This window comes from Myotis lucifugus, unplaced genomic scaffold (assembly GCF_000147115.1).
Source record: "Myotis lucifugus unplaced genomic scaffold, Myoluc2.0 scaffold_4, whole genome shotgun sequence".
Lineage (NCBI taxonomy): Eukaryota > Metazoa > Chordata > Mammalia > Chiroptera > Vespertilionidae > Myotis > Myotis lucifugus.
In genome coordinates, this window is record NW_005871052.1 from 15,320,617 (window position 1) to 15,342,650 (window position 22,034).

The window sequence follows — 22,034 nt, forward strand, 5'->3', positions numbered from 1 at the left end:
TTGAGATTTTTTACTTCTTCAATCAGTTTTGGTAATTTGTGTGTTTCTAGGAATTTGTCCATTTCCTTTAGATCAGAGATTTTCAACTGGTGTGCCACAGCACACTGATGTGCCACAAGAATTTTTAAAACATACAATTTAGACAGGGGCACTGACCCCTTTTCCCTTAGATTGTAAAATTTAAAAAATGACAACAGCCAACACAACAATAGCCATCTCATGTGAATTAATCAAAATTATTCCTATATTTTTGTCAGATTGGCAAAAAATATATTTTGTGGTGTGCCACAGAATTTTAGTACTTAGTTTATGTGTGCCATGAGATGAAAAAGGTTGAAAATTGCTGCTCTAGATTATCTAATTTGTCAACATATAGCTGTTCATAGTATTCTCTTTAAATATATCATTCCACTGCCTTCTGGTCCCCATTATTTTTTTATGAGAAATTGGCTGATAATCTTATTGAGGATCTCTTGCATATTGAGATTCAATCCTCTCTTGCTGCATTCAGGATGTTTGTCTTAGGCTTTCAACAGTTTGGACTTCATTGAGCTTCTTGGATGTGTAGACATGAATCTTTCATCAAGTTTAAGATGTTTCCAGCCATTATATTTTCAAATATTATTCTCTCCCCCTTCTTCTTCTAGGACTCCCATAATGTGCATGCTGCTCTGCTCAATGGTGTCCCATGGGTCTTTTAGGTTTGCTTACTTTTCTTCATTTTTTTTTCTTTCCGCTCCACAGACTGGATAATTTCAATTGTTCTGTCTTCAACTTCACCAATTCTTTCTTCTGCCTGCTTAAATCTGCATTGACCCCCCCCCAACTTCCTGTGAATTTTTAATTACAATTATACTTTTCAGGTGCTGAATTTCTATTGGTTTCTTTTGTATAATTCCTGGCTTCCTTTAGTTCTTTGTTCATGGATTTAATTAGCTATTTGAGCACATTTAAGAAAGTTGATTTAAAGTCTTTAGTAAATCCAAAGTGAGCTTCTTTATTTGTTTTGAATGGGCCATATTTTACTTTTATTTATATTCAATTTGTGATTTTTATTGAAAAGTGGACATTTGAATATTATAATGGTGAAAGCCTGGGAATCAGATTCTCCACCTTCCCCAGGGTTTGCTGCTCTTGATTGTTAAAGGTTGCAGTCATTCATTGGTTTGGTAAGTTTTCCAAGATATTTTTCAAAAGTTGGATTTCTTGTCATGTGGAGCCACTGAAGTCTCTGTCTCTTTACCTTGTGTTCAACTGGTGTTTTGACAGAGAGTTCCTTAAAAGCCAGGATAATTTTAAAGTGACCTTTTTCTTAATTCAGAGCTCACTTGGTTGCCATATACCATTGGTGCTTTTCCAGAGTTCTGACAAAGTTGATATTGACAGTTTTTGTGTGCTTTTTGATGCTTCTGTGGAGGGATGGGCATTTAGAGCTGCCAACTATGCCATTTTGCTGACATCACTTGCTTGTTTACTTCTTTTTTAATTTTTTTCTTTATTGATTAAGGTATTACATATGTATCCTTATCCCCCCATTGTCCTCCACCTCCCCCCCACACTCATGCGCTCACACCCTGGTGTCTGTATCCATTGATTATGCTTATATGCATGCATACAAGTCCTTTGGTTGATCTCTCCCTCTTACCCCCACCCTCCTCTACCTTCCTCTGAGGTTTGACAGTCTGATCGATACTTCTCTGTCTGTGGATCTGTTATTGTTTATGAGTTTATGTTGTTCCTTATATTCCACAAGTAAGTGAAATCATGTGATATTTATCTTTCTCTGATTGGCATATTTCACTTAGCATAATGCTCTCCAGTTCCATCCATGCTGTTGCAAATGGTAAAAGTTCCTTCTTTTTTAAAGCAGCTTAGTATTCCATTGTGTAGATATACCACAGTTTTTTAATCCACTCATATGCTGATGGGCACTTAGGCTGTTTCCAAATCTTAACTATGGTAAATTGTGCTGCTATGAACATAGGGGAGCATATATCCTTTCTGATTGGTGTTTCTAGTTTCTTGGGATATATTCCTAGAAATGGGAGCAATGGGTCAAATGGGAGTTCCATTTTTAGTGTTTTGAGGAAACTCCATACTGTCTTCCATAGTGGCTGCACCAGTATGCATTCCCACCAGCACTGCACGAGGGTTCCTTTTTCTCCATATCCTCCCCAGCACTTGTCATTTGTTGATTTGTTGATGATAGCCATTCTGACAGGTGTGAGATGGTACCGCATTGTTGTTTTGATCTGCATCTCTTGGATGATTATTGACGTTGATTATGTTTCCATATGTTTCTTGGCCTTCCTTATGTCTTCTTTCAAAAAGTACCTATTTAGGTCTGTTGCCCATTTTTTTATTGGGTTGTTTATCTGCCTTTTGTTAAGTTGTATGAGTTCCCTGTAAATGTTGGAGATTAAACCCTTATCGGTGATAACATTGGCAAATATGTTCTCCCATGCAGTGGGTTTTCTTGTTGTTTTGTTGATGGTTTCTTTTGCTGTGCAGAAGCTTTTTATTTCAATGTAGTCCCGTTTGTTTATTTTCTCTTTAGTTTCCAGTGCCCTAGGAGCTGTATCAGTGAAGAAATTGTTTCCGCATATGTCTGAGATTTTGTTGCCTTTGGATTCTTCTAGAATTTTTATGGTTTTCTGTCGTACATTTAAGTCCTTTATCCATTTTGAGTTTATTTTTGTGTATGGTGTAAGTTGGTGATCTATTTTCATTTTCTTGCATATATCTGTCCAATTTTCCCAACACCATTTATTGAAGAGACTATCTTGGCTCCATTGTATGTTGTTGCCTCCTTTGTCGAATATTAATTGAGCATATTGGTTCGGGCCGATTTCTGGGCTCTGTATTCTATTCCATTGATCTATATGCCTGTTCTTGTGCCAGTACCAGGCAGTTTTGAGAACAGTGGCTTTGTAATACATCTTGATATCTGGTATTGAGATCCCACCTACTTTGTTCTTTCTCAGGATTGCTGCAGCTATTCGGGGTCTTTTTTTTTATTCCAGATGAATTTTTGGAGAGTTCGTTCTAGATCTGTGAAGTATGCCGTTGGTATTTTAATGGGAAGTGCATTGGATTTATAGATTGCTTTGGGTAGTATAGACATTGTAATGATGTTGATTCTACCAATCCACGAACACGTTATGTTCTTCCATCTGTTTATGTCTTCCTCTATCTCTTTTTTCAACGTCCTATAGTTTTCTGAGTAGAGGTCTTTTACCTCTTTAGTTAAGTTTATTCCTGGGTAGCTTAATTTTTTTGGTGCGATGCTAAATGGGATTGTTTTTAAAATCTCTCTTTCTGCAAGTTCACTATTGGTGTATAGAAATGCCTCAGATTTCTTAGGGTTAATTTTGTATCCTGCTACATTGCCAAATTCATGTATTAAGTCTAGTAGTTTTTTGATGGAGTCTCTAGGGTTTTGTATGTATAATATCATGTCGTCTGCAAATAAGGACAGTTTTACTTCTTCTTTTCCAATTTGGATGCCTTTTATTTCTTCTTCTTGCCTAATTGCAATGGCTAATACTTCCAGTACTATGTCGAACAGGAGTGGTGAGAGTGGGCGTCCCTGTCTTGTTCCTGTTCTTAGGGGAAAATGGTGTTAGTTTTTTGTCCATTGAGTATGATGTTGGCTGTGGTCCCTGTCATATATGGGCTTTTATTATGTTGAGGTATGATCCTTCTACTCCCCGCCCTTGCTGAGAGTTTTTTATCAAAAAATGGGTGTTGGATTTTTGTCGAAAGCTTTTTCTGCATCAATTGATATGACCCATGTGGTTTTTTTCCTTTCAATTTTTTTTATGTGATGTATCACGTTTATTGATTTGCGGATATGTACCATCCTTGCATCCCTGGGATAAATCCTACTGGGTCATGGTGTATGATCTTCTGATGTACTGCTGGATCTGATTTGCTAAGATTTTGTTGAGGATTTTGGCATCTATGTTCATGAGGGATATTGGCCTGTAATTCTCTTTCATTGTGTTGTCTTTACCTGGTTTTGGTATTAGGGTGATGCTGGCTTCATGGAATGAGCTTGGAAGTGTTCCTTCCTCTTGAATTTTTTGTAGTAGTCTGAGGAGGATAGGTTTTAGCTCTTCCTTGAATGTTTGGTAAAACTCCCCTGTGAAGCCATCTTGTCCTGGGCTTTTGTTTGCTGGAAGCTTTTTGATGAGTGCTTCAATTTCTTCCATAGTTATTGGCCTATTGAGATTTTTAGATTCTTCCTGATTGATTTTTGGAATGTTGCATTTTTCTAGGAATTTGTCCATTTCCTCCAGGTTGTCTAGTTTGTTGGAGTAGAGTTGTCTGTTGTATTGTTTAACAATCATTTGTATTTCTGTGGGGTCTGTTGTTATTTCGCCTCTATCGTTTCTGATTTGGTTTATTTGGGTCCTCTCTCTTTGCTTCTTGTTGAGTCTGGCTAGAGGTTTGTCAATCTTGTTTATCCTTTCAAAGAACCAGCTCTTGGTTTCATTGATTTTCTTTATTGTTTTTTTGGTCTCTATGTCATTTATTTCTGCTCTAATCTTTATTATCTCCTTCCTTCTGCTCACTCTGGGGTTTTCTTGTTGCTCTCTTTCTAATTCTTTGAGTTGTAGAGTTAGATGATTTACTACCATTTTTTCTTGTTTTTTGAGATAGGCCTGTAGAGCTATAAACTTCCCTCTCAGGACTGCTTTCGTTGTGTCCCATAGGTTTTGGATTGTTGTGTTTTCATTGTCATTAGTTTCCAGGATGTTTTTAATTTTTTCTTTGATCTCATTGGTAACCCAATCAATATTTAATAACATGCTATTCAGCTTCCAAGTGTTTGAGTATTTTGGGTTGTTTTTATTGTAGTTTATTTCTAATATTATGCCATTGTGGTCTGAGAAGATGCTTTTTATGATTTCAATCTTATTAAATTTGTGGAGACTTTGCCTGTGACCCAATGTGTGGTCTGTCTTTGAAAATGTCCCATGTGCACTTGAGAAGAATGTATATTCTGTGGCTTTGGGGTGAAATTTTCTGAAGATATCAATTAAGTCCATCTGATCTAGTGAGTCATTTAGGATTGCTGTTTCTTTGCTGATTTTTTTGTCTAGAGGATTTATCCAGTGATGTCAGTGGCATGTTTAAGTCCCCTACTATGATTGTATTGTTGTCAATCTCTCCATTGATATCTTCCAGGAGTTTTTTTTATGTATTTGGGTGCTCCTGCATTGGGTGCATATATGTTTACTAGGGTTACATCTTCTTGTTGTATTGATCCATTTAGTATTATGAAGTGGCCTTCCTTATCTCTGGTTATGGCCTTCACTTTGAGGTCTATTTTGTCTGATATAAGTATTGCTACCCCAGCTTTCTTTTCCTTTCCATTTGCCTGAAAGATATTTTTCCATCCCTTCACTTTCAGTCTGTGTGAGTCCCTTCTAATGAGGTGGGTCTCTTGTAGACAGCAGATGTATGGGTCATGTTTTTTTATTCGTTCAGCCACTCGATGTCTTTTGTTTGGAACATTTAGTCCATTTACATTTAAAGTTATTATTGAATGGTACATGTTTGTAGCCATTTCTTTTTTTTGTGTGGCTGTTTTCTTTCTGAGCTTTTTATTTCTTATTTTTACACCAGTCCCTTTAGCATTTCTTGCATTGCTGGCTTGGTGGTGATAAACTCCCTTAGCCTTTTTTTGTCTGTGAAGCTTCTTATTTCCCCTTCAATTTTGAATGATAGTCTTGCTGGATAGAGTATTCTTGGATTCAGTCCTTTGCTTTGCATCACTTTGTAAATTTCCGTCTATTCTTTTCTGGACTGATATGTTTCTGTTGAGAAATCATTTGATAATCTAATGGGAGATCCCTTGTATGTAACTTTCCGTCTCTCTCTTGCAGCCTGTAAGATTCTCTCTTTGTCCTGAACATTTGCCATGGTAATTATGATGTGTCTTGGTGTGGATCTTTTCGGGTTCACCTTGTTTGGGACTCTCTGGGCTTGTGTGACTTTTTTCTTCCCCACCTCAGGGAAGTTTTCTGATATTATTTCTTCGAATAGGTTTTCTAATCCTTGTTCATCTTTCTGTTGTTCTGGCAACCCTATTATTCGTATGTTGTTTCGTTTCATGTTGTCCCAAAGCTCCCTTATGCTCTCCTCCTGTCTTTTAATTTTTTTCTCCAATTGCAGTACAGTTTTGGTGTGTTTTGCTTCCTTGTCTTCTAATTCACTAATTCGGTCCTCTGCTTCTCCTAGTCTACTGTTGATACTTTCAATGGTGTTTTTTATTGCAGCTATATCGCTCTTCATTTCTTCTTGGGACTTACTTAAGTTGTTGATTTTTTCATCTGTTTCTTCTAGCTTCTTGCATATGTTATTGATTTTTTCATCTGTTTCTTCTTGCTTCTTGCATAAGTTGTTGATATTTTCCTCCATCCGGTTTATGCACTCTTGGACCCTTATCCTGAATTCTTTTTCTGTCATGTTGCATGCCTCTGTATCACTTAGCTGCTTCTCAGGCGAGTCCTCCTTTTCTTTCCTTTGGGGTTTCTTTGTCTACCCATGTTTGATCTCACTGACATATCTAGAAGTTGAGTTGTTCAGTGGCTGCTCCCTGGTTGGCCGTGGCTCCTTGGGCTGTGGTTGCTCTTCAGGTTGTTGCGGTAGCAGCTGCTCCTCAGTTGGCAGCAGCTCCTCTGGTGGGTGCTGTTCACAGCTGTGGTGGCTCTTCTGACTGGTGGGGGGAGGCTTCACGTACAGCTGCTGTTCCTCAGACAGAGGGTGTGGTGCTCAGGAGGCTGCTGTATCTTGGATCTGCTTTCCGAGAGAAGAAGCAGCGCTCATCTGAGTTCACGTAGTCACGCTGCTTGAGATCCCTTGTTTCCAGGTTAGTAGCTGATCTCTGGATGCCGGTAACAGCCACTCAAGATTGCGCGGTCTCCCGGGGTTTTATTTTTTAATTCCATTCTATTACTGACAGCAGTATATAGTTATTTATATGCCATTGGTGCTCAATTATGGGTTATGATGATGATGAAGAGGAAAAAGATGATGAAAATATGATGATGGTCAGGAATCATCGGAAGAGGAGAAACAGGATGAGCATTGTAGGCTTTACAGAAAGAGGAAAGGGGCCATGAGCCAAAAAACTTGGACAGCCTCTGGAATCTGTAATTATGAGATCTGGTTCTGTTCTGGCTCTATTTTGATCTTTAAACTCCTTTAATAACCTGATATAGTTCTCTTCCCGAATTATCCTGTTTCTCAAACCCTTGATTTCCTGAATTCCTTTATTAAGTCTAATAATTTTTTGATGGATCTTTAGGGTTTTCTATATGCAGTATCATGTCATCTGCAAATTATGACTGTTTTACGCCTTCTTTTTCAATTTGGATATCTTTTATTTCTTCTTCTTGTCGAATTGCTATGGAGCACTTCCAGAACTATGTCAAACAGGAGTGGTGAAGGTGGGCATCCCTGTTTCGTTCGTATTCTTAGCTGAAATCGTTTTAGTTTTTGCCCATTGAGTATGATGTTGGCTGTAGGTTTGTCATATAAGGCTTTCATTATGTTGAGGTATGATCCCTCTATTCCCATTTTGCTGAGGGTTTTTATCAAGAAAGGTGTTGCATTTTTTCAAATGCTTTATCTGCATCAATTGATCTGACTATGTGGTTTTTTTCCTTCAATTTGTTTATGTAATGTATCACGTTTATTGATTTGCGGATATTGTACCATCCTTGCATCCCTGGGATAAATCCTACTTGGTCATGGTGTATGATCTTTCTGATGTAATGCTGGATCTGGTTTGCTAGAGTTTGTTGAGGATTTTGGCATCTTTGTTCATGACGGATATCCTATCTAATAATAGGCAAACCTTGTAATTGACTGTAACTTCGCTACGCCTCCAATTGGCTAATCAGCATGATATGCAAATTAACCACCAACAAAGATGGCGGTTAATTTGCCTACATAGGCTCCAAGCCACGAGCGAAGTCTAATGGCTCCCATCAGTGAAGCCTAAGGGAAACCCTGTGTGTTTATGTCTCCCATCAGGCCCCAGCAGCCCCAAGCCCCGCCACCTCAGTGCTGGGGCTGCTGGGGGCTGGATTGGAGACACAAACACTCAGGGGAACCCAGAACCCAGCAGGCCTACGCCACTCCAGCGGGCCTATCGTGGACCCAGCCAGGAGCAGCGGGGCCAAGCAGCGAGGCACAACCCACCCACTCCTGCGGCCGATTGTGGCAGTGTGGCCCAGGCCAGACCAGGCTGTGGGGATGCGAGCAGGAAGGCATGACCCGCCCACTCCGGCAGGCCGATGCAGCCTCGCCTCTCTGCCGCTGCCGCCTCCGCACCTGCAGTGTTCGGACACAGGCCCCCAGCCTGCCCTGGGCTCTGCTCAAGGAGGGGCTGGGGGCCTGGGGTTTACTAAGCTTTACTGGAACTGCTCCCCACACCCCAGCCCCTGCCCCAGAACCACACTGCCAGCAGCAAGGCGCCCCGGCAGCATCCTGACAGGTGGGCAGCGGGAGAGCTGAGTAGGGACTGCAGGGAGCCACATAAGGGCGGGGCCGCTGGAGCCAAGCTTCGGGGGGTCTGAGGAGAGAGACTGAAGGTAGAGGAACCTTCAGCAAAGCGGCCACCAGGAGCTGCAGCCATGGGGTCTGATGGGCGGATCCTGGGCAAGCGCCATGGCTTCGGCCAAGCGGCTGGCCAGGAGGCGGGTGGCCCAAGGAGTGCAGAGCGGCGCCAAGGTGGGGTGCACTGGAGGGGGCTCAGGCCTGGGCAGGGTACTGGCAGGCGGGGATCTGCCTTGCCCACAGAAAGCGAGGTTCTTTAGTGGCCCCAGTAGGCAGGAAACAAGAGGCGATGACTGCAGGCATGGAAGGACACCCAGGCAGAGGGGCGCAGACTCGCAGCCCTGAGGCGGTGGGGGTGGAGGGGCGGCGCCGCACTGCTGGGTACCCCAATGCGGTGGTTTGGTGAAGCTCCCGGCACTGACCGGGCCTCGCCGTGGCCTGCACACTTGAGAGGCCAGGACTCCTGCTCCCGCCTTGGCCCAAAAACAAGCCTGAGTCCACCCCACCCCCAGTTCTCACCCCGCCCCATGGGGGTGCACACTTGCAGGGTGAGTGCAAGCCTACCACCTGTTCCCCAGAAGGGGGGGCAGTAAAGAATGGGGGTTGGGGCGAGGGAGGGGAAAGAATGTGGAGCATCCATGATGAAGAGGTGCTGGAGAATGAGGCTTGGAAGCCTCACGGGGAGGTTTGTTCTGTTTGCCCTGCGGCTGTCCCTTAGGAAAGGTGGAGAGCATGGCTCTGAGGGCTCCTTGCACGAGGAGTCCAGTTCCATAGCCAACTGGAATTGGCCTCAGTTTCCTGGTCTGTAAAATGGATTAAGCATGTCCCAGTGCCTTCACTGAGCTTTGAGGGCCAATTGAGATACTATATAAAGAAAATAAGGGAAGACATGAGAAAGAAAAGGAAGGGCGGGCAACACAAAAGAAAGATTGGAAGGAACCTGTAAACCTATTGTCACTTAAATAGGGAATAGAGTCAATAGTGTTGTAATGACGGTATGAAGCCAGGTGGGTACTGGAAATATCAGGGAACCCTTTGTAAAGTATATGATTGCCTAACCACTATTCTGTAACTAATATAAAACCTGAAACTAATACAAAATAATATTGAATGTAAATAAATTAAAATAGGAGTGAAATTTTTCTAAATTTCAGTTTAAATAAAGGCTGTAAAGGAAAGAAGGGGGAGAATAAAAATAGTGTTTTTCATTTTACCACTTTATTGTCTTTTCAGTACATGAAAAAAACAGTTGTCTTTATGTGGTGCTTTTATGCTTTTCTAAGTCATTATCTCATTTGATTTCAGGGCAACTTAAAGACAAGATAATTATTCCGTCCACTATTCAAAGAAAGGAAATCTTGGTGCCTGGACCCAATGATTCAATCATCAAGCCCTTATTGTAAAGCAGGGTTAGTGAAATTTTCTGTGAAGGGTCATATCTATACTAATAAAAGCCTTGGGGGTGATCTGGCCGGCAGGGGAGGGCAGTTGGGGATGATCAGGCCGGCAGGGGAGTAGTTAGGCGTCAATCAGGCCGGCAGGGGAGCTGTTAGGGAGCGATCAGGCTGGCAGGCTGAAGCAGTTAGGGGCAATCAGGCAGACATGCAGGCAAGTGGTTAGGAGACAGCGGTCCAGGAGTGTGAGAGGAATGTCCAACTGCCAGTTTAGGCCAGATCCTGGTAGTCGGACATCCTGGGATCAAGCCTGTTGGACATCCTGGGATCAGGCCTAAACCAGCAGTCGACATCCCCCAAAGGGTCCGAGATTGGAGAGGGTGCAGGTTGGGCTGAGGGACAACCCCCTCCCATGCACGAATTCCGTGCACCGGGCCACTAGTTGGTCTATAATTCTCTTTCTTTGTGTTGTCTTTATCTGGTTTTTGTATTTGGGTAATGCAGGCTTCAAAGAATGAGTTTGGAAGTGTTCTCTCCTCTTGAATTTTTTGGAATAGTCTGAGGAGGATAGGTTTTAGTTATTCTTTTAATGTTTGATAAAACTCCCCTGTGAAGCCATTTGACCCTGGGCTTTTGTTTGCTGGAAGCTTTTTGATGACTGCTTGAATTTCATCCATTATTATTGGCCTATTGAGATTTTTAGATTCTTCCTGATTCAGTTTTGAAAGGTTGCATTTTTCTAGGAATATGTCCATTTCCTCTAGGTTGTCTAGTTTGTTGGAATAGAGTTGTTCATAGTATTTTTTAACAATCCTTTGTATTTTTGTGGAGTATGTTGTTATTTTGCCTCTTTCATTTCTGATTTTGTTTATTTGGTTCCTCTCTCTTTGCTTCTTGGTGAACCTGGCTAGAGGTTCATCAATCTTTTTATCTGTTCAAAGAAACAGCTCTTGGATTCATTGATTTTTTCGTATTATTTTTTGGTCTCTATGTCATTTATTTCTGCTGTGATCTTTATTATCTCCTTCCTTCTGCTCACTCTGTGGTTTTCTTGTTGCTCTCTTTCTAATTCTTTAAATTGTAGAGTTAGATGATTTACTACTTGTTTTTTGAGGTAGGCCTGTAGAGATATAAACTTCCCTCTCAGGACTGCTTTCCTTGTGTCCCATACATTTTGGATTGTTGTGTTTTCATTGTCATTCATTTCCAAGATATTTTTTAATTTCCTCTTTGATCTGTTTGATTACCCAAACATTATTTAATAACATGTTATTCAGCTTCCAAGTGTTTGAATTTTTTTATTGTTTTTATTGTAGTTTATTTCTAATATTATGTCATTGTGGTCTGAGATGATGCTTGATATGATTTCAATCTTATTGAATTTGTGGAGACTTTGCCTGTGACCCAATGTGTGGTCTGTCTTTGAAAATGTCCCATGTGCACTTGAGAAGAATGTATATTCCGTGGCTTTGGGGTGAAATTTTCTGAAGATATCAATTAAGTCCATCTGATCTAGTGAGTCATTTAGGATTGCTGTTTCTTTGCTGATTTTTTTGTCTAGAGGATTTATCCAGTGATGTCAGTGGCATGTTTAAGTCCCCTACTATGATTGTATTGTTGTCAATCTCTCCATTGATATCTTCCAGGAGTTTTTTTTATGTATTTGGGTGCTCCTGCATTGGGTGCATATATGTTTATCACGGTTATATCCTCTTGTTGTATCGATCCCTTTAGTATTGTGAAGTGGCCTTCCTTATCTCTTGTTATGGCCTTCACTTTGAGGTCTATTTTATCACCTCATAGTATTGACACCCCAGCTTTTTTCTCATTCCCATTTGCCTGAAAGATATTTTTCCACCTCTTCACTTTCAGTCTGTATGAGTCCCTTGTTCTGAGATGGGTCTCTTATAGACAGCATACACATGGGTCATGTTTTTTTTATACATTCAACCACTCAATGTCATTTCATTGGAGCATTTAGTCTGTTTATGATTAAAGTTATTATTGATAGGTACTTGTTTATAGCCATTTTTATTTTTTGTGCCTGTGTTCCTTCTTCCCTTTTTATTTCCTCTTTTTACACCAGTCCCTTTAGCATTTCTTGCATTGCTGGCTTGGAAGTGATAAACTCCCTTAGCTTTTTTTTGTCAGTGAAGCTCCTTATTTCCTCTTCAATTTTGAATGATAGCCTTGCTGGATAGAGTATTCTCAGATTCAGTCCCTTGTTTTGCATCACTTTGTAAATTTCTTTCCATTCTTTTTTGGCCTGATGTGTTTCTGTTGAGAAATCATTTGATAATCCAATGGGAGAGCCCTTGTACATAACTTTCTGACTCTCTCTTGCAGCCTTTAAGATTCTCTCTTTGTCCTGAACATGTGCCGTCAAAATTATGATGTGTGTTGGTGTGGGTCTTTTCATTTTCATCTTGTTTGGGACTCTCTGTGCTTGTGTGCCTTTTTTCTTCCCCACAGGGAAGTTTTCTGACATTATTAGTCAAATAGGTTTTCTAACTCTTGTTCCTCTTCCTGTCGTTCTGGCACCCTTATTATTCATATGTTGCTTTGTTTCATGTTGTCCCAAAGCCCCCTTAGGCTCTCCTCTGGTCTTTTAATTTGTTTCTCCAATTGCAGTTCAGTTTGGGTGTGTTTTGCTTCCCTGTCTTGTAATTTGCTAATTCGGTCCTCTGCTTCTCCTGGTCTACTGTTGAAACTTTCTATGGTGTTTTTTTATTGCAACTATATCACTCTTTATTTCTTCTTGATTCTTACAGAAGTTGTTGATTTTTTTCATCCATCAGGTTTATGAAGTGTATGACCCTTATTCTGAATTATTTTCCTCACATATTGCATGCCTCTGTTTCACTTAGCTGTTTTTTTTTATGATCCTCTTTTTCTTTCCTTTGGGGGTTTCTTTTTCTACCCATTTTTGCTCTCACCAAAGGATCTAGGTGTTGAGTCATGCAGGGGCTGCTCCTTGGGTGGCAGTGGCTCCTCAGGTGGTGGCTGCTCCTCAGGCAGTTGCAGCAGTGGCTGCTCCTCAGTTGGTGGCGGCTCCTCTGGTGGGCGCTGTTCGCAGCAGTGGTGGCTCCTCTGGCTGGCAGGGGCAGGCTGCTCATGAGGCTGCTGTTCCTTGGATGGGGGCAGGTGGTTGTTTACTTCTTACCATTAGGTTCCAGACAGTGAGAGTGCTATCTCCAGCCTAGATTTCCTTGGACATAGGGAAAAATGGTGACCTTCTGTTCTGAAGTGTAAAACATCCATGTGCTGGAGTTAGTCTGAAGTTGGGGTGGATTCTCTGGCAGGGAGGGTTTAGAGAATTTGAGCCAGACCTTTATAGAATTGTTAGAATGCAGAGCTGCCTAGAGACAGGAATTGATGAGATCATGATAATTCTTTTAATAATAGCTACTATTAAGGGAGTACTGACTACATGCCAGGCACTGGTTTAAGTACATTGTATGTACGATCTCATTTCTTCCTCCTGGCAGACTATTAGGATTGCCATCATTGAGGCCAGGGAAGGGAAGCCACTTCCCAAAGTTATGCAGTAGAGCTGTGATTGGACCCTATGTCTGTCTGACTCCAAAGCCTGTTATTGGTAATGAAATGCCTCCTCCTGGAACCTCGTGGGTTCTAGACCTCAAACTTAGAGACCCTGGCCACCTGTCCAATGGCTCCCCAGTAGAGGAAATTTGGCATCTGTGGCTCACACTCATTATTGTAGTTTTTAGTTATGGAATTTCTACTTTTATAATTCCTATGTATTGCTATTCACCTTCATACATAATTTTTTGTTACTTTTAATTTTTTGTGATTTTCTTTACCTCTTTTTAGCATATTTAAGAGTTGATTTAAAGTCTCTGTGCCTCACTCCTGCTCTGGGTGAATTTCACAAAGCTAGCAGCTTAGTGCCATGTTCCTTTACCACCACTCCCATTCAGCCCCTGCCTCTTGTAGCACCATGTTTAACATTACAAAATGAAGAGGATTGGGGTTATTCAACCTGGTGAGGGTGTATAGCTGCTCTATGCTCCTATTGAGGACAGAACTAGAAAAATCAGGTAAAAACCGCATTAACTATTTTAATAATCAGTAATTTCTAGTGCCAGGCACTGTTGTCATTACATTTGTTATCTCACACCTCACAACAGCTGACAAGGTAGGTTTAATTCTTACCATCTTAAAGATAAGGAAATTAAAACTCAGAAAAGTTAAGTAAAGTGTCCAAAGTCACACAGCCTATAAGCAACAGGATTTCATTCATCAATTCAGCCATCATTGGGTACCTACCACATGCTAGTCACTGTTCTAGGAACTGGCTGAACAGTGATGGAGGCAACCCATAATCAAATAAATATAATGCCAAGCAGTGATAGGTGCTTTACCTTTATAAATTATACAAAGTGTCTAAGCACTATGCTGTAGACCTGAAACTAATATAAAATAACATTTAATGTCAACTGTAATTGAAAAATAAAAAAAACTTAAAAATAAAGGTGAGCTGTGGACTAGAGGGTGCTGTGGGGTAGATCTGAGGCAGGGACTATTTTAGCTAGGATGGTCAGAGCAGGCCTCTTAGAGATTGGAATGAAGCGAGGGAGGGATCCATGTGCAGGTCTGCAGGAAGAATGACCTAAGCAGAGAGGATTGCAAGGGAAAAGTCCCTGAAAGAGAATGAGCTCAGTATGTTCAAGGAATAGCAAGGGAGCAGTGTGGCTAGATTGGAGTAGGTGATGGGGGGCATGCCATTAGATGACATAGGTTTTGTGAGGGTGCTCTGGGCTCAAAGACGGACCTGGACCACTACCCCAGATGCCTGTTCCAGTCTGTTCTGAATACTTGGTGTTTGGTGTGATGAGATGTCAAAGGAGGGTTCTGAGCAGAGGAATGACATGATCTGAATGACATGATCTTTTAACATATCTTGCCAGCTTCTCTGGGGAATGGAGTTCAAGGACAAAAGTGGAGGCATGGAGACCAGTGAGGAGGTGTGCAGTCGTACAGAAAGACACAATGGGGGATTTTGGCCCGTGGTGGTAAGTATGATTGTTGTGCAAAGAGTCAGGAGTTGGAGTTGTCAGGATTGTTGATGGGTTGAAGAAGGGGTTAAGAGGAAAAAAAGGGGAATATCCAGTCTTTGGCCTGTGCACCTGGCACCAGGCACTGAGATGTAGGAGACTGAGGTGGGCAATTTGGGGTTTGGATCCCAATATGAGTGACTTTGGTGGTCTGGGTTCTCTTTTAAACTTTTTCACAGTGTAAGGATTCATTCCCAAAACAAGGTACTGGGGAAAGATGCTGACAAATCTCTGGCCTGTGTTCTTGAAACATGGAAAAACAGAAATTGTCTTGGCTGTTTGCGACCTGACCTGTTCTGAGGTGCGGCCAAGCCAGATGGCCCCTTGAAGTCCCTTGTGGCTTGAAGATTCTCTTCTGTGATCTGTGACCTGGAGGTGGGAGTGGGAATTTTCTCTTTCAACTAAATTTTTCCCCTTTTTCACAGCCTGATCTCTTTTAGATCCAGTCTAATTTCTTACAGGCCTCGGGCTAATTTGCACAGCTGGGTTTTACATCTGGGACACTGCCATCTGCACCAATTGCCTTGCTGGATGCAGACAGGATGAGACTTTAGTCTCAGGGCAAGCCACAAGTTCCTGGGACTGGTTTTGCAAGGGTGCCCTGGGCTAAAGGACAGACTTGGACCTCCGAGCCAGATGCCTGTTCTAGTCTGTTCTGTCCTGCCAGCTCCCCTTCAGGGTGTCCTGGGCCTCAGTCTCAGGTTGGCCTTATGGATACCAGCATCCTGGGAGGTCAGGAAACAGATCTGCACACATGCACACGCACACACACACACACACACACACACACACTCATGAAGAAAGGGAGGCAAACAAACAAATACAGACAGAGGGGAAAAAACAGATACAGAGAAGGCGCGAATGACAGTGAAATGAGACAGGCATATAAAAAGGAGAGAGAGAGAGAGAGACAGAGAGGTAGAGACAGAGAGAAAACTTTGAGACGGGATGGATAGAGACAATGTGTGAAACAGTGAGAGGCAGCCACAGAGGTAGTAAAACCAGGGTAAGGAGGGAAACATGTTGAAGTAGACAGAGTAAGACAGAAGAAAGCTCAAGAGTCAGACATCAGGAAACTTGAGGGAATGATGTGTTTGGAGACATAAGTCTAGCCTTAACACAATATAAGGGCTTAATAAACAATGGCTATTAGTATTATCAGTATTAGAAGAATGAGAGGAATTCACCATGTTTATAGGTCAAAATAGTTGACTATTAGTTAGTTCATATGGTTCAATCTTAATGTTATTATTTTATCCCATGAGACCTAAATAGGAAGTGGGGGCATGGTAGGATCTTGAGTGAAGTCATGCCATGATCAGAGCTGAGTTTGGAAAAGATAGCTCTTGAGACTTGAGAAACCAAGATGGCGGCATAGGTTAACGCCGGAGTTTGCTGCCTCGAACAACCACTTCAAAAAATACAACTAAAAGATGGAACGGACATCATCCAGAACCACAGGAAGGCTGGCTGAGTGGAAGTTCTACAACTAGGAGGAAAGAGAATAGCATACTGAGACACAGAGGGAGGCGCAGTGCTGAAGTGAAATACTAAGGTGCGGAGTGCGTGTGGAGCGGGCTGGCGGCTGAGGGCGCGGTTGTTGTTTTCAATCGGGAGGGAGTCCCAGACTCTGAGCTACAGATCCGGGCGAGTCTCTAGGGACCCAGACTCAAACGGGAGAAGCGGGACTGTCTGGCTTCGGTCGGAACTCGAAGGCAGCTTTCTCTCTGAGGTTTGCAGCGGTTGCTGGGACTCTGAGAGGCAGAGCCCCTGGGGACGGGACTGAGAGCAAGCCATAACTGCTTGCTCCGCCCGCCCTGTAGATCCCCTGGGACCCGCCCCGCCCAAGCCCTGCACAGAGGCATTTGTCGGATAGCCTTAGCAAACACTAGATTAGCACCGCCTAGAGATCCAGCACAGAAGTTCTTCCACTGCAGACACAGCTGATTCTCATAGCCAGTTAGCCTGGAGGTCAAATCACCCCCAGTATTACCAACAACAATCAAGGCTTAACTACAACAAGACTGCACACAAAGACCACAAGGGGGTGCACCAAGAAAGCATAAAAAAATGCGGAGACAAAGAAACATGACAGAAATGGAGGATATAGAGCTCAAAACCACACTTTTAAGGTCTTTCAATAATTTTCTAGAAACTGCCGATAAGCTTAATGAGATCTACAAGAAATCTAATGAGACCCTCGATGTTGTGAAAAGGACCAACTAGAAATTAAGCATACACTGACTGAAATAAAGAATATTATACAGACACCCAACAGCAGATCAGAGGAGCGCAAGAATCAAGTCAAAGATTTGAAATGCGAAGAAGCAAAAAACACCCAACTGGAAAAGCAAAATGAAAAAAGAATCCGAAAATACGAAGATAGTGTAAGGAGCCTCTGGGACAGCTTCAAGCGTACCAACATCAGAATTATAGGGGTACCAGAAGATGAGAGAGAGCAAGATATTGAAAACCTATTTGAAGAAATAATGACAGAAAACTTCCCCCACCTGGTGAAAGAAATGGACTTACAGGTCTAGGAAGCACAGAGAACCCCAAACAAAAGGAATCCAAAGAGGACCACACCAAGACACATAATAATTAAAATGCCAAGAGCAAAAGACAAAGAGAGAATCTTAAAAGCAGCAAGAGAAAGAAACTCAGTTACCTACAAGGGAATACCCATACGACTGTCAGCTGATTTCTCAACAGAAACTTTGCAGGCCAGAAGGGAGTGGCAAGAAATATTCAAAGTGATGAATAGCAAGAACCTACAACCAAGATTACTTTATCCAGCAAAGCTATCATTCAGAATTGAAGGTCAGATAAAGAGCTTCACAGATAAGGAAAAGCTAAAGGAGTTCATCACCACCAAACCAGTATTATATGAAATGCTAAAGGGTATCCTTTAAGAAGAGGAAGACAAAGAAAAAGGTAAAGATACAAATTATGAACAACAAATATGCATCTATCAACAAGTGAATCTAAGAATCAAGTGAATAAATAATCTGATGTACAGAATGAACTGGTGATTATAATAGAATCAAGGACATAGAAAGGGAATGGACTGACTATTCTTGGGGGGGAAAGGGGTGTGGGAGATGCGGGAAGAGACTGGACAAAAATCTTGCACCTATGGATGAGGACAGTGGGTGGGGAGTGAGGGCGGGAACTGGGAGGAGGGGAGTTATGGGGGGAAAAAAGAGGAACAAATGTAATAACCTGAACAATAAAGATTTAATTAAAAAAAACTTAGGCGATAATAAAAATAAATTTCAAAAGAAAAAAAAAAGAAAAAGATAGCTCTTGAAGCCTGTATGGATTTGAATAGACAAGACTGGAGGCAAGGATGCCAGAGAGAAAGAGGTTGGGCAAAGGGCCCAGGCCAGAGATGGGGGAAATCTGCAGTCTGGCAGGGATAGGAGGGTTGGAATGGAAGAGCGGGGATGATTAAAGACAGTTCCAGTGAAGCATCCATAGAACTCCATGACAGATGGGATAGAGGGTGAAAGGGAATTGGCCCAATCCTCTTTAGTTTTCAAGTTCAGGCCCCATTGTCCCACCAGGAAGCCTTTTATGGCTCTTGCCCCCTGTCCAAGGCTCTTCCTAATCAGCCTCTGAGCTCTCACATTCAGCAGTCTTGGGACAGTGTTTCCTTTCAACTCTCAAGGGACTCCCTCACTAGGGGACCCCTGCCTGGAACAGCATGCAGAGCTCCACACAGGCTCTGGAGCCTGAGCCCTTCTGCTGGATAGAGCTCTCACCCTACCTTCTACCTTTTGCTAGGTAGGTTAATTACCTACCTGCCTGAGAAGTTAGTGTGAGCATTAAATGGAGTAACACATGTGATGTGCTCAATAAATGCTAGCTATTTTTATTATCTTTGGTCATTAAGTCATTGTTGCTTGTTTGTTAATGTCCTATATCCACTTGAGCTGGAGCACATTAACTACATCCAATTACATTTGCTTATCCATCCTGTCCTCTCCAAGACTTAGTTCACAACCAGTCACAGCAAGTATTGGGCAATTGTCTAGTCTAGAGTCTTGTTCAATTCCCTTCCATTCAGCAAACACCACAGAAGAAACTCACAGATTTTCTGCTGACCCTAAAGTACATACACAAATGACAAATACCTGGCCCCAGCCTGTGAACCCCACAATCTAATAATACTAATAAAATAGTTATTGAGCACTGTGTCTGTTCAGGTTTGATCAGGGAAACAGAACCACTGTGAGTGATCTGGAATAAGGCATTATTATGGGATTAGAATTTCCACCATCTTGGGAGTGGATGAAGAAGCCTATGGAAGGCTGTAGCCTTTGCACCTGGTGGTAGGACTGATATCACTGTAGGTGAGCAGGGCCAACAGTCAGAAAAAGTCTGGACATGAAGTGGGAGAGAGTGAGGACCAATCAGAACTTACATCTGACTCTCACCACCTCCAGCCTTGACTGTGTGGGTGACTTGCAGAAGCTGGTGTCCTTCACCACAGAGCTACAGGAACTCCTAGCCTAAGACTCACTGAAGCTCAAGAAGATCTGGGGAGCTGGAAGGGCTGCAGCGCCAACTGTGCCCATGCCAGTGAGGTGAGCCAGCAGAGTGATAATGATGTAGGCTAGCTTCAGCAGCAACTCTACATGAACCTGCAGAGTAAATGCAATGCTGCTGCTGCATTTTTGCTTTCCAAATCTTGTGTGAAGTCATCTTGTACCCACCCCTATCCTGGTACCATGCAGAGAAGGGAACTCCAAGTAGAGGAGACTGCTGAGCTAAGTGAAACTGGATTTTGGGTCTTCCTTACCTTCTCCTCACCCACAGAGACAAGAGAACTTTTCCCTTTGGTGACACCTGTGAGAGTGACCTTGACAGTACTGGGTGGTGGGTGGGGATGGAGGAGTGGTGGTGGAGAACAGAAGCTGAGGAAGTAATCCTTGCAGAGGATGGCTTAGTAAACTCTGGTGCCCAGCTCAGCTGAGATCAATGTGGTTTGGGGTTCATAATACATAAAATCACTTCAATTCTCCATGTCACCTGTGTGCACAGTTTTATGATTCCTGATTCTCTGGGGACTTTCTGGGTACTTCTCCCCCAGCCTCCTTCAATAAAGGATGATAAGGTTTCCATTAATTTTTCAGTGAAATCAGACTCAAATTCATTTTGTTTAGATAGAGACTTAGAGGAGAGTTTCGTGGTACCTCTTAATATTCCCCCTGGCGTATCACTGGGTCATCACCAATCCAAGGGCAGGATCTTGGAAAGGAAGGCAGAGCGGCAGGTAACGGGAGAAGCAGCTAACGGGAGGGTGCGGGTGTCGAGGCCTCAGTTTTGAATGAGCTCTTGTTTGCTTTTATTTAGACCTCACTGAGACCACACTAAAACCATGCACTCCCTGGGGCCAAGAAAAAAAAGAAAAGAAAATAATACCCCTTGGGCCAGATGATCAAAGGCTTCATTTAGAGAAAGAGAAGCATCTATGTCAGTGATGGCGAACCTTTTGAGCTCGGCGTGTCAGCATTTTGAAAAACCCTAACTTAACTCTGGTGCCGTGTCACATATAGAAATTTTTTGATATTTGCAACCACAGTAAAACAAAGATTTATATTTTTGATATTTATTTTATATATTTAAATGCCATTTAAAAAAGAAAAATCAACCAAAAAAATGAGTTCGTGTGTCACCTCTGACACGCGTGTCAGAGGTTTGCCATCACTGATATGTCTACCTTGCCCCTCTGATTACAAATGATATGCGTTTCAAAACAAACCATCTGTAATTCAGAACAAATGCAGTCCCTGGTGGAAGGGCTGGGTTGGGGTAAGTTCTGGAGCTGACACTGCAGCTTCTTGACCTGGAGAACTCAGTGCTGAGGAAGCTCTGGAGGGAGGGCAGGAGTGGACGAGAGCTGGGGCCAGGGCAGACTGCCTGGTTTCTCAATCTTGGCTTCACCACTTGCTAGCTATGTACCCTTAAGCAGGTTCCTGAAATTCTGAGTCTGTTTCTCCATCTGTAAAGTGGGGATAACAATACTGGTTATTGTTCAGATACATAAAAAACCTTCTGACACTTTTTGCTAGTATTACTGTTGTTGTTAATAATAACAGTATTATTATTTTTTAATCCTCACCCAAGGATATGTTTTTATTGATGAGAGAGAGAGAGAGAGAGAGAGAGAGAGAGAGAGAGAGAGAGAGAATGAGAGAGAGAGAAAAAAAATCAATGTGAGAGAGAAACATCCATCGGTTGTCTCCCACATGCACCCCAACCAGGGATTGAACCCACAACTTGGGCATGTGCCCTGACTAGGAATTGAACCCATGACCCTTCAGTGCACAAGACAATGCTCCAAACAAATGAGTCATGCTGGCCAGGGTAATAATATTATTATTAAATACACTTATCACTAAGCTAATTCATTTAATGGATGGTACAACTCTACCAGGTAGGTATAACTTGCAGTTGAAATAACAGGCTCAGAGAAGTGAATGACTAGTCAAGATTACACAGTAACTGGCAGAAAGATACAATCCCAAGTATATTGACACCTCCTGCTACATCACAAAAAAGTGAGATAACCTTAAGGGAACTCTCAATAACTACACAGAGTCCAGAAGGAGAGGTCACTGCCAGCTGTGGTGTTTAGGGGACACTTCATAGAGGAAATAGCATTTTGAGTTGGGTCTTGAAAATGGCCTGAATTTGAAAATATGAGTATTAGTTTCAGGTTTTATATTAGTTACAGAATAGTGGTTAGACAACCATATACTTTACAAAGTGTTCCCCGATATTTCCAGTACCCACCTGGCTTCATACCATCATTACAACACTGTTGACTCTATTCCCTATTTAAGTGACAATAGGTTTACAGGTTCCTTCCAATCTTTCTTTTGTGTTGCTCGACCTTCCTTTTCTTTCTCATGTCTTCCCTTATTTTCTTTATATAGTATCTCAATTGGCCTCAAAGCTCAGTGAGGCACTGGGACACGCT